The sequence below is a fragment of the Panthera onca genome, chromosome D1 (assembly GCF_046562875.1).
Source record: "Panthera onca isolate mPanOnc1 chromosome D1, mPanOnc1 haplotype 2, whole genome shotgun sequence".
NCBI classification, from domain to species: Eukaryota; Metazoa; Chordata; class Mammalia; order Carnivora; family Felidae; genus Panthera; species Panthera onca.
In genome coordinates, this window is record NC_138348.1 from 90,968,537 (window position 1) to 90,982,582 (window position 14,046).

Consider the following 14,046-nt stretch of genomic DNA (forward strand, 5'->3'; position numbering starts at 1 on the left):
GAGGTGATGTTATGTACCTAGATACATACTGGCTCACATAACCCGTCAGCCTATTTGAACACAAAATTTGGAAGATTTACCCACACGCTGGACATCTATGAGACTCCTTATTTTAGGGACTGCCCCTGCAAAACTTTAACATATAGGAAATTACAGAGTGTGAGTTCTCTGAGCCGAAACAAAAGATACGAAAAGAGAAAAACAAAGGAAGAACTGAGTGTTCAAATTCACCCCTCTCTCAAGTTACCCCTTTCTGTTTTTTTTTTTTTTTAATTTTTAAAAATGTTTATTTATTTTTTAGAGAAAGAGAGAGACAGAGCATGAGAGGGGGAGGGGGAGAGAGAGAGGGAGACACAGAATCCAATGCAGGCTCCAGGCTCTGAGCTGTCAGCACAGAACCTGATGCGGGGCTCAAACTGGTGAACCGTGAGATCAAGAGCTGAGCTGAAGTCGGACGCCCAACCGACTGAGCCACCTAGGTGCCCCTCAAGTTATTCCTTTCAAGAGGTAAGTGTGTGAGGGAGCAGAGAAAGACCAGAAGTATCCTTAATGGATGTATCTCTCATTCCATGTAAGGAAGAGAACATTGTGAGTAACGAATAAGTCCCCTTTGCAAACAATATTGTACAGAAGTTGTTAGATGATTATCACTGAAATCAAACATATTTTTCTACATCATTGTGTCTTTTGTAAATGTTATTTCTAATGGAAACATTCCAACATGTAAGTGATTTATGTAGCTATTGCCCTATTATTGGACATTTCATTTTTTCCACTGTTTTGCTATGATAAATAACATTTTTCTAACTAACTTACATATAAATCCTTGTCTGAATTTCTGATCATTTCCTCAGGATAAATTTATATGAGTGAAATTACTAGATCAAAAATGATTTTAGGATTCTCATTACATTTGGGCAAAAACGAAAATACAAGTTATATTCCTAATAACAGTAAATGAAATTCCTAGTCTCAGGAGCTCCTGGCCAGAACTAAATATTATTTTCTTTAAAAAAACACTATTATTTTATTTGAAATAAGCAGGTATCTTATTGCCATTTAAATCTGTACTTGATTCAGTAATTTTTTCCATAAGTTGATTAGCCATGAGCAATTTATCTTTTATGAATATCTGTCCATGCCCTTTACCCAAATTTTTAAGTGCTGGAGTTTTAGTTTGTTTCTTAACACCTTGTAAGAGTTTTGAATGCATGAACTAGAATTTTGACAAGTGGAGAAATGAGGATGAGGCAGTGATATCAAGTTTGCTATAATTGCAAATTCTAGGTGATGGAAATTTTATGAGCAGACATATACTTACAGGAGATCTCAAGTAATGTATGACTGTAGCAGATAGTTTATTCAGATAAGTATCTGTATGAAAATGTACCAAGAATTAAGATTTTTTAAACTTTGCAACTATAGTGTGGACCTTTTTAAATGCCAGAATAAGAAAGTGGGGCTTCATTCAGTGATCGATGAGAAAACACGAGTGCTTCTCCTATGACCTGAGTCAGTGTTTTTTAACTCTGGCTGCATATTAAAACTAAAAATGCCAATGCTTGGGCCCCATCCTGGACCAGTTAAATCAGAGTCTCTCGACTTGCATTGGTAAACAAAGTCTGAGAACAAATCCTTTGAGATACCGTAAGTAAAAGAAACTCATCTGATGGCGGTAGTAGGGAGGAAAAAGGAAGAGAAGGGAATGAAGAGGGAAGAGAGAGCAAGGTGGGGGGGGGGGGAGGGAGAGAAAAAATAGAAAGAACTGGAATGGGCTAGAACAGAAAAGAACAGAACGGAACACAGGGAGGCTGAAGGAAGGAGAAGTTGTTAGATTATCACAGAGGCTTAGGAAGGGATCAATAAGGGATTGACATAAGGTAGGGTGATGGCAGAGGGACGGAATGGAGGAAACAGTGCAAGAAATAATGCACGTGACACACTGATTTAGTCAGAAGCCAAGAGAGACGAAAAGTATGAAGAAAGTTTGATGTTTGAAGGAGACAAAATGTGAAATTGAGTGATCACAAGGGCTTCCATGGAGCATTAACAAGAGAGTCATATATCAATTTCCAGGCAACGGTGAAAAACAAAATAAGGATGCAGGCAAAGGAGAAAGGAAAAAATCTAAGGCAACAAATAGGCATAGTATCGCACAATGTCTAGAACACAGAAAGTGCTTGCTATATGTTTTTTCAAAGGACAAATATATAAAGGGGAGCAGAGGACAGAATATTTTCTAGGGTCTCCTTTCAAGGAACGGAAAAGGAAGGCCCAGAACTGGAGATAAAAATGCAATGATCAGAGGACCCAAATACATAATTGTAAGTTTCAAAGAGACTGTAGGGGATAGAGTATCGATACGATGAAAGTTGAAGAGAGACTATTAGAAGTTACATATCGCTGGGACAGCAGCTCTACTAGGAAAGTAGGCTAAACCATTTTTAAATGGTTGCAGAAAGAAATGAGAAAACCAAGGTAGGGGGGAAAGAGTGAGTGTCAACCATTCCTGATAAAGAATGGAAGAACTTAGGGTACAAAGATAACTTGTATTTGCTGGGGCTCATTATTATTATTTTTTAAAGGATAGGGAGATATAACAATATCTGTGTCAAAAGAATAGGTGTTGCTAGATAGGGACAGGGAAAAATGAACAGAGGGAGGAGAGTTGAATTGCTATAACAAAGCCCAGGAGAAGGCAGAAGGGAATAAAATAATGAGAAGTAGAAGCATGGTCGTCAGAAAGGAGGAGAGCCAAGGCATCCTGTAATAGAGAAGGAAAGGCGGGGAATGTTTAGAAGCACAGGGAGACACCAAAGTTACGAGAAGAGACCTGGGAGAGTCAGGAATGCCCGAGGTTAAACTCCTCACTAAAAACGCAGGATGGGTTATTGGCTGAGAATGCTGGTGTAGAGCAAGTTCGAAATGCGTGTAGAGTCGCAGAAAGAAACTCATGAAGAAGTCCAACTCTTTCCAGGCAGCAGTGAAGATAAAATGAAGGCTGATAGTAAGAGAGACATCAGGCATTCGGGCATCAGGGTTTTGAAACACGTATGTGTAACACCCTGCATTTGAGATAAGAAAGACGAAATATAAAAGGCTACCCCGGTCCATTAGTGATCTTCTTGCTAATGATCCCAAAGCTTAGCAGCTTCAAATGTCACACTATTTTGGCCCGGCTCAACTAGACGTTCCACTCAAGTGTCTTAGAGTCTGCAATAGAGTCATTGACTGGGCTGTAGTCATCTCAAAGCTTGACTGGGGAAAGTTTTACTCCTAAACTTCTGTGGTTGTTTGCAGGATTTAGCTGCTCCCTGGCTGTTTTAATGCCCTCTGTTCTTCACTGGGTGCTGGTCAAAGACTGCCCTCATTTCCTTATCATGCTGGTCTCAAACACTGTGACAGTTTGTTTCATCAAAGCCTGCAGTCTAAGAAGACAATAGAAGAGATTTAGGCAGCAAGACAGAAGTCACAAGCTTTTGCTGTCTAGCCATGGAAGTGACATTCCATCAAATTTCTCTTACTCCATTGACTAAAACGAGTCACTAGGTCCAGGCCCACACTCAAAGATAGGCACTAGACCCTGGTGTGGATACAGGAGGCAAGATCCACTTGGGGCCATCCTAGTGTCTGGTTATTAGGTTAGGATTATACTAAATATGACTTTGTAAGTATTTTTAAAACTATCCAAGTTGATTTCTTAAATAGTTTCTAATTCTGTTTTTTTTTTTTTTTTTAAATTATGCTTCTGCTAAGAATTTAAAGCAAATTAAGTCTCTGGGGATATATATATATGTATATATATATATATATACATATATATATATATATATATATATATATCTTTGAAACTAGGCTGGCATAGGTGTAAATATCAGGAGGGAAGAAAGATGGATAAATAGGAAGGGAGAAAAAGCAAGGAAGCAAGGAAAAGAAACAATTAAAATTGAGCCACTATGTGAAGATAGGATTTAGAGTCTGATGCTGTTACCGCTGTTAAGACTCAGGTAGTCGCTATGTGAATGGAGATGCAGGAAGTCGTGAATGTTGGAGCTCTTGGATATCATTTGGGTGGTCAGGATGGATGCTAGTGTTGTTGACTATAATGATAACATGCATGGAAAGTCTACTTTTCCCAGGCACTGTAGTAAGTGTTTCATATAACAATTATGGTGATGATGAAGATGATGATAATGATCATGATGGTGATGGGGTAGGGGGGAGGGTGGTAGTGGTGATGCCATTCATCAATCAATTTGTTTGTTCCAGGCTCTGCACTAAATACTTTACATACATGTCTTGATTCACCCTCATAATAACACTATGGTAATATTATGTCCACTTCACATATCAGAAACTAGGAATTCTAAAGTTTAAGTAACCTGCCCGAGGTCACAAAGCTAACAAGCAGCACAGAAATAATAGTAATCTGGAAAGGGGTACTATGGAACCTGTTTGTGGTTTTAACTGCTTTGCTACAAAGCTCAAATTGTTGGAAATTGGGTGGGAAGCCTGAAGTCAGTAAGGAAGCAAGCGTGTGAACCTAGAAGAGTATAATTTTTAAAAATGTTTAATGTTCATTTATTTTTGAGAGAGAGAAAGACAGAGTGTGAGTGGGGTAGGAGCAGAGAGAGAGGGAGACACAGCATCTGAAGCAGGCTCTAGGTTCTGAGCTGTCAGCACAGAGCCGGGCGCAGGACTCAAACTCATGAACCAAAAGATCATGACCTGAGTTGAAGTTGGATGCTTAACTGACTGAGCCACCTAGGCACTCTAGAAGGGTATAATTTTAAAGAGATGATATGGGAAAGATGAGTACATTGTGGAAGATTAAGAGAGGCAAAGCTCTGATGGTCTGATAAATGATTGTATTAGTTTTTAAAAAGAAGAGGAAGAGAAAGATGATGGCGAATAAGAAACAAAGGAGAATGGTGGCATTATTTTTTTTTATTCATTTAATCCAATTTTAACAGCTTAGGAAGGATGGGAAAATACAAGATTTTATCAGGAGGGAGAGAAAAAATCTTGCAGGCCATTGTAAATTAGGGATGGAGATTACAGTGTTACAATATTCCAGAAAATGCCTTTTGTGAGATTTTTCATGGTGATAATTTGATCATGAGCTCGCGAGGTCCCTAAGAGGACTCTTCGCCCAAGAACTTAACAGGTCTTGGTTAAATTTTTAGAAATAAGAACAACATAACAAAAAGACCATACCAGGTTTTGCTCTCATGATGCTTATCATCTGAAGTTTAGGGTGACCTTTCAAACCTGGGCATTTTAAATGACCTGTAATAATTTGCTGGGATAATCAGCATAGACTTAGACTGTTGTGAACAAACTATAATTTTTGCTCATCCTCCTAATGAAGAAAATAGTCAATAAGCAGACAAAAATAAATAAGTGTGTAATCACAAGTTTGTGAGTCCTTTAATAGAAACAAAATTTACTTGCATAGGGTGATCAGGGAAGGATTCTTTCTGGAGGTCACATTAAACTACTATCTAAAGGATAAAAGGGAAATATTCATGTGAAGAGGAATAACATCACGTTTTCATACGACCTGATCTGGGAAAGAACTCTGCCTGTCCAAGGAACTGAAAGGGTGCTATGTGTCTGATGGCCCCAGTGAGGGAAAGGCATGAGAGAGGCTGGACATAAAGAGACAACCAGTAGGTCAAACAGGATTTTTATTTTAAGTGCAATAGGAAGTCACTGAGATGGTTAACTAATCTAGTAGGATAATCCAATTTATGTTAACTTGTGTGGGTGGGGGCTGGGAGCAGTCTTGTGAAAGTATTTAGCAGGGGGGCAAAAGTGGCAGCAAAGACTGAGACAAATGGACAGAATCTATGTACGATCTAGAGATAAAACAATCAGCTATGCTGACGGCCAAATGTAAGGAGTGTGGTGACCACTTCTGAGCTGGAGAAGACTTTCAGACAAAAAGCCATCAAAATATGAAAGGTAAGAGCAATTGATTCCAGTTTTTAAGACTTAACTCAGTCTCTCTCCTCTTTTCCTTGAAAACGTCCACATTATCAGAGTTCTTTAGTGGAAAGCAAGAGAAATGGATTCAGAATGGCTTGGGTAAAAGCGATGGATGGAAAAGCTAATGGGGATTCAGAGTCAAGGAGAAGTTGGAGATCCAGGTTTGGAAATAAGCAGAAACCAAGGTACCTGACGAGGCAGGAAAGACAAGTGACTAATTTGGGCCACCATTTTCAGTGTTTCTGAACCTCTGTGCAAGAAATTGAATCCAGGAAGGGAGTATCTGACTGGCTCAGTTTGTGTCATCTGCCCCTTCTTTCACCAGACTGTAACCAAATGGAAAAGTTAATTTCTTATATGAAGTGCAGAAAGCAGTCATTGGGCAGCCAGACCAACATCTGACATGTGCACAGGGAGCTATTGAGAGAAGAGACTTAAAACTGGATATGGAGAGGGGCACCTGAGTGGCTCAGTTGGTTAAGTGTCTGACATCGGCTCAGGTCACGATCTCATGGTTGGTGAGTTCGAGCCCTGCATCAGGCTCTGCACTGACAGTGTGGAGCCTGCTTGGGATTCTCTCTCTCCCTCTCTCTCTGCCTCTCTCTCTCAATAAATAAATAAATTAATAAACTTTAAAAAAACCTGGATATGGAAAAAGGGGAACCCTCATGCACTGTTGATGGGAATGCAAACAGGTGCCATCACTGTGGAAAACAGTATGGAGGTTCTTCACAAAGTTAAAAGTAGAATTACCATATGGTCCAGTAATTCCCCTACTGGGTGTTTATCCAAAGAAAATGAAAACACTAATTCAAAAAGATATATATGCACCCCTAAGTTTATTGCAGCATTATTTGCAATAGACAAGATATGGAAGCAATCCAAGTGTTCATCAATAGAATTATTGAACAAAATTGCACAGAATTGTTGAATCACTACAGTGTATACCCAAAACTAACAGAACATTGTATTTTAACTATGCTGGAATTTTAGAAATAAATTAATTTTTAAAAACCTGAAATACCTCCCCCCCAAAAAACCCTGAAATACCCAATGGTCCAGGAGTAATCAGGCATCCACTCAGCCACTTGGGAAAATCTGAGATGGGGGGAGGGGGTGGGTAGTAAAACGGTTCCTGAATTATACTCAGGAACGTAACAAGTACAGGGCCAAACTCCTGCTTTCCTGGATGGAAAGAAGAAGAGTCATTTCTACAAACCACTTTCCCCCACCCTGATATAAAAATAGCATAATTGCTCGCATTTTTATCAGCCATATTTAATTTCCTTTTTGGTCTGCATTTGGTGATAATCCAGGGGAATTAGTGAACCTGGGTCCTCTTCACTACACTGGGCTGATTTAGCTAATGATCTGTTAATGAGTTGTTAATCACTTATTCAAATTGGGAGGGTTGGGTGACTGAGCAGGTGTTAAACCTGGAGGAAGAATCTGCAGCAGAAAACCCTTCAATTTTCATTTCACCGGGAGCAGGCTCCACCTTGCTCCCCCTTCACTTTTGTGGTGTGTGTGTGTGTGTGTGTGTGTGTGTGTGTGTGTGTTTCTCCCGCATTCTGGCAAGGTCTTGAACAAATTTGGCTCTTGATGTGCCCTGAAGGGCTGATAGCCAGGGTGTCCGGGTCTTGAATGTCCTATCTTGGTTGCTGATGCAGCTAGGAATGCTAGTTTAGCGGCATTTTGGCTACACCAATTGGAAAGCCACTGAGCTTCAGAAAACTAATAATTGATTCATCTCTCAGTAACTGTTCTGGCAGCAACAAACTATAAAATTCTAAATAACCGTATGGAACTATACAGTATATGAAGATACTGTCACAGGCATGATGGCGTTTCATCATAAATAGCAGCCCTGTGACATGAGGTGAGGAAGCATTTCCCACACGATATGATGATGAGGAAGGTTAAGAACCTGTTTCCAAGGTCACTTAACTTGAAAGTAACATAACTGGATTTTAATTCCAGGTGTGACTGACTCCAAATCTTATTTACTGAACCATGTTGCCTCTTGTAGAATCTAAAGTAAACAACCTAAAAGATATGGAATTGATATCATATGCTTCACGCATGAAACACGTATCCTGCTCCTACACTGGTGTTATTAAATGACAGACAGGAGAAAACGTCCTTCAGAACCGCATGGAGAATTGGTTACCATTCTTAGTCTCCATTCCAGATCTTCCAGATTTGAGAGTAGGTCCCATGCATCTGTATTTTACACACTCCCCAAGCAGTGTTTGTGCACACTAACGTTTGGGAATTTTAGTCCCTCGCTGATCGCTTTACCCATTACCATAGCCAACACATTTAATAAGATTAATGACCTAGTCTCTCAGACTAGAGTATATTAGAAGCATACATTAGAAGATGGAATGGAAAAGAAAATGAAAGGCTTTTTGAGGTGAGCACACATATCAGGAGGGGTGATATTTGACAAACTCCTACTGAGAAATAAGAAAGAAACGCTAAAATGTAAGCACAGCCCTGTATTTGTGACAGTAAAGTACAATAATGGAAGCTAATTATGACCATCCTGTCTCAAAGGCAAAACAAAAAACAAAAAACAAAAAAAAGTTTAAATCATATTCAGTATCTTTTCTCTGTGAATACCAGGAAAGACACCATAAATGTTTAAAAAATTTTGTGACAGAACTGTAAACAAAAACTTATTTTGATGCTTGTAGAGTTGACATTTACTTTTAAGAGTTTCCTGAAGTAAGGGGGTGCCTGAGTGGCTCAGTTGGTTAAGCCTCCGACTTCAGATGATGATCTCACGGCTCTGTGAGTTCAAGCCCCGCATGGGGCTCTGTGCTGACAGCTCAGGGCCTGGAGCCTGTTTCAGATTCTGTGTCTCCCTCTCTTTCTGTCCTTCCCCTACTCATGCTCTGTCTCTCTCTCAAAAACAAACAAACATTTTTAAAAAATTTTTTAAAAAAGAGTTCCTTGAAGAAGAACATTTTACTCTAAGTTAAAATACCAGATTTCACTTCTTACCCTGACAACTAATTTTGTAACACAGGCAAGCTTTTTCACCTCTATTTTCTTAACTTCAGCTTTCTCACAACTGTGAAATGCCCTAAGTTTTGAGGATAAAATCAAACAGTGGCTGTGAAAGCCCTGTGTATATGGAAAAGCATTGTATAGATGTTAGGTATTATAAGCATCTGAAAAATCCCCAGACCGTCTTTATTCCTGCATGGTTCCAGATTAATAGGGCATTATTGTATTCTACTAGTTCGCTAGAGCAGGAATGCAGGAAGGACTTATCTCTTAAATAAATATAAATATGAGTCCAGTGAAACAATTTATCAGAATATTTATGTTCCTAGTTTCTGTTCCTAGTTCAAACGAGTGACCATAGGCAAAGAATCCATTCACTTAATATAAGCTTTCTTATCTTCAGAAGGGGATTGGAAGTCCTACTGATTGTATATCAAAAAGCATGTCATAAGAGTAGTGGAGAATCTCTTGGAAAATGGAATTTTCTGGACATTCTTAGTTTCTAAATGCAAACTAGGATCAGCATTTTCGTTGAAGTGTCTGATCGCCAGAGCTGGTAGGTAACCCAGAAACCACACATGATTACTTCTTTTATCATTGAACATAGAAATTCTAAAGCAATCATTCCATTGACAAGTTTTACGGAAAAATTTCAGAGTTGGGTTAATTTGGTGAGATTGAAATAAGAATGGTTACTTGCTGCTGTTATTGGTTATTTGTCTGCTTTTCTCTTTGGTTTTGTGATGTGTGTGTGCATGTGTGTGTGCGTGTGCGCGCGTGCATGTGTGTGTGTGTGTGTGCGTGTGCGCGCGTGCATGTGTGTGTGTGTGTGTGTGTGTGTGTGTGTGTGTGTATGTTGTGCTTTTCCTGAGTCAATATTTCCTCAAATCAATGGCCTGAAAAGGAATCTAAATAAGGCAGAGTTTTTCAAAGATGAGCAATATATTTAAACCTATTTTTCTGCTGAGATCTATGTTTTCTCATTTTCTAGAGAAAAAGGAATGTTTGAGACCTACTGACCAGAAAGTTTTGTTTAAAAAAAAAAAAACAGAAATGTTTAAATCAAAGGAAATATGGGCAAAGCTGTCACTCCAACAAGATGTGCTAGTTTCTCTTTCTTTTTTTTTTTTTTCTTAACTCTTTGTTGGCAGATAAAATCGAAGGGAACAAAAGATCCACATTTTCCAGAACATACTAGGAGTTTACAAATGCCTGCCTGATACTCACTTGCCAGGTAATTTACTTTAGGGTTTTAAGATACCAACTAGTTGTGTTTTATTTTTTCCCCAGAACCAGGAGGGAAATTCTATTTTTTTTTTAATCATACCAGCCAATAATACTCACATGAAATCATCTTGAGAATTTCTTTAATATACTACTAGTTTGAGTATTTTATCCCGGTCAACAAAACAAAATTTGCTGTTTCATTTCTTTTCAGGATCATTGATTCTTATTTAAGACATAAGACCCAAAATCCAACATGATTCACCTAAACTCCCAAACCAAGACAGCTTAAAACATGTAAAGAGGCTTTGTTAAAGGTCATTTAGATTTCCTCTAAATTGGGGGAAATTCTGCCAATCCCCATCCTTTAAAGATAAATGAGTTCATTATACTACTTGGAGAAAGGGATGTGATAAAATAAATAGAAGTTATTAAAGAAAAAGGGATGGGCTGCAGTTGAGACAACTGTTTGTTTTGCCACAACCAAATTCATTTCCAGAAAGAAAAGTCCTTATCAATTTCTAGGGAATGGTTTGTTCTGTCACCGTGGATGCAGTGTTAGTGTTCTTTATGGCTCTCTCAGAGCCAGTGCAGTGACACCAATGTAAATAAAGGAGAAGAGAAGGCTTAATCATGCCTGTCACTGGCCAGTTATTAACATTTTCCAACAAGGGCATTAGAAGACAAATTCTGAGAGGTCAATTTGTATTTCAAGAGTGGAGCCAAAAGAGAGAACACTTACTTGAGAACAGCGTGCTTATGGCAAGAGCAGGTGTGTGAAGTCCACTTCAATTTGGCAAGCCTTTATTAAGCATCTTTTAGGTCACAGACATCATCATTCAAGGAGTTTATTGTCTAGTAGAGAAAACTGTTAAGGAAACACATAAATGCAACAAACATTTGTCAAAGCAATTTTAATAGACATATATACAAGATACAAAGGAGAGATTGATTAACACTTTCTGAAAAATTAAATTCAGGGAAAGCCTTGAGCTGGAGGCATGGCTGTAAGGGAGACAAAAATGTCTGACACAAGAGATCATACATGAGCAAAGGCTTGGACGTGTCCAATACCATGGCAAGTTCTAGAAAACATGGTTCCGTATGAATGGAGCCTAATGTTCCTGGGGAAGAAGAGATTTGGCAGACAAGCAGAACTATATGAAACAACTTCACATTGGGAAGCCATTGAATGGGTATTTTGAATAACAATTAGATGATTAGGAAGCTTTTTAGAGATTGGGTTAAATGCGATCATGATTGGAGACCTGGAGATGCTAGGAAAATTTGGGAAGGTCTAAGAGTGAGAGATATGATGTTCTAAATCAAGGTGGTAGAGGTAAAATCAAATATAAAAATGGTGATGCAGGTCAGAGGAAGTTTATTCTAGAGTTTCTAGGTCTTGGTGTTGTTTTGATATAGGATACGTGACTTATTGGATGTAGGTGTGATACCCAGCTATTTCAAAGTGACCACTAGTTCAAATCTATCATGCCCTTCTGTCCGTCTGTCCTCCACTGTATCGTCATAACAAGTTCTGTGTCATCCCCTACTCCTTTCTCAGTCTGCCATACCAGACCATTTTTCTATGCCCTCTGGAACCATCAATCCTGCTGTCTTTGTGGTATATGTGGATGTTCACTCAAAAATCCATTCTGAAGTATAGGTACTGTGGTTGAGTTCATTTTGTCATTATTTGTGCAGTTTTTAAATACTTTCCTCAAATAGTAGATAATTATTTTCTCACATCTGTTTTAATTCTAGAAAAAGAAGAGCTCGTGCTGTCCTTCTGGTTCTCTGTGACTTCTTACTGCTCTTCCTGTTAAATTTAAACCATCTCCTTTGAGGTTTCTGCCCTCTGACTACACCATTCTCTAAATAGCATGATCTGTTGTTTTCCAATTTGTCCCTCTTCAGTCTTTAAAATAGTCAGCCCCATGAATTTTCAGTCATTAAAAATTCTTCCCCAGTCTCTTTGTAGCCAACCCAAACCCTCAAAATTCTCAAAATGGGAGCATCAACTCTCATTACTTCAAATTCTATAAGGATAATTCATTGAACAACCTTGGTTCACATCCTTAGGTTCTTCATCTCCAAACGACCCATTCTAACCCTTTCAAGTTTATTCCTTGAACTTGGTTATACGTAGATTGCTTCACATTCCAAAATCTCTATCAGTCACCCTCTCTTCTAAACAAAATTTTTTTCTTCCGCCTTGTTTACCAAAATTTTCTTGCTTTAACCTTCCAGGTGCCTCCACTCACTCTTCCCTTCTAATCTTTAGAATCCAGAATCCATCTCTTAAATAACACTGTCGATAAAGCATAACATCATTTCCCCCTCAGTGTTGTGCCTCATCCCCCTTTCAAACCTCCAATATTGAATGAACCTGGACAAATATATCTTCCATTCCTGCACCTGAGTTGCTGAGCACAGATTTATTTATTCATTCATTCATTCATTTATTTCTTTGAATTTTTTTTTTTGAGAGAGAGAGAGAGAAAGAGAGAGAACAAGCCTGGGAGTGGCAGAGAGAGAGGGAGAGACAAATCCCAAGTAGGCTACACTCTGTCAACGTAGAGCCCCACACGGGGCTCGAACTCACACACTGTGAGATCATGATCTGAGCTAAAACCAAGGGTCAGATGTTTAACCAACTGAGCCACCCAGGCCCCCCTGAGCACATATTTAAAAACAAAAGAAAACAAAGCACCCAAAAAGACAGGCTGGCTCTAGTATAACTCCATTGTCTTCAAACTAAGATGAGTATACTATATTGACTGGCAAGTCTACTGTTTCTCTAGTCCACTCCCTCTCTCCCTCTTGCTACCCCTGCTTTAAAGAGAAATAGAAGTAGGGCACCTGGGTGGCTCAGTCAGTTGGGTATCCTACTCTTAATTTATGCTCAGGTCATGAGCTCATTGTCGTGAGATGGAGGTCCAGGTGGGGCTCTGTGCTGGGCATGGAGCCTGTTTACGATTCTCTCTCTCTCTGTCTCTAAAAAAAACAAAACAGGGGTGCTTGGGTGGCTCAGTCGGTTAAGCGGCCGACTTCAGCTCAGGTCACGATCTCGCGGTCCGTGAGTTCGAGCCCCGCGTTGGGCTCTGGGCTGATGGCTCAGAGCCTGGAGCCTGCTTCAGATTCTGTGTCTCCCTCTCTCTCTGCCCCTCCCCCGTTCATGCTCTGTCTCTCTCTGTCTCAAAAATAAAAATAAAACGTTAAAAAAAATTAAAAAAATAAAACAAAACAAAACAAAACAAAAACCCACTCTTTAAAAAAACAGAAAAATAGAAGTTATCATCTAGAAACTTTTTTCATATTCCCCTTCCCAGGCATAAAAATCTTCCATTGTTTATACTCTCCCTCTCTTCCTCTTCTGTTACAACAAAGAGACTGTTCCTGCAAAATGTACTTCCATTCCACTTATTATGACTTTTTGAGGAATTTAACACTGCTTTAACCCTTCTTTCTGTAATGGTTAAATGTCCCCTTCAATTAGATTCTTCCACAAACTTTTAATTAAGCTAATTTGATCTCAACAAAGAGAAACAAAGTAACATAAAACAAAACCCTCCCTTGACCCCCAACAATTACCTCCAGCTAAATTGTTATCTTTATCTTCCTCTTGAGAAACCTATCAAAGAGATGTCTGTATCCTCAATTGTTAAGCCACTTCCATTTGACTCTAATGGTAACACCCAACCCTTCACTGAAACAGCTTTTGTGAGGAAAACCAGTGACCTTCAAATTGTTAATCTAAAGAGTAATTCTCAGTCATCTTAATTGACAATGGCTTTCATATCTGAAACACCATCT

General features: G+C 39.0%; 1 long non-coding RNA gene across 1 annotated transcript in view; it reads left to right on the forward strand.

Moving 5' to 3' along the window:
- Window positions 1-5,848: 5,848 nt before the first annotated feature.
- LOC132662324 (uncharacterized) overlaps window positions 5,849-14,046 on the forward strand; it is a 46,217-nt gene continuing 38,019 nt past the window's right edge. Inside the window, exon 1 of the long non-coding RNA XR_009602568.3 lies at window positions 5,849-5,967. This is a non-coding gene — a long non-coding RNA (uncharacterized LOC132662324). The remainder of the gene's footprint in view (window positions 5,968-14,046) is intronic.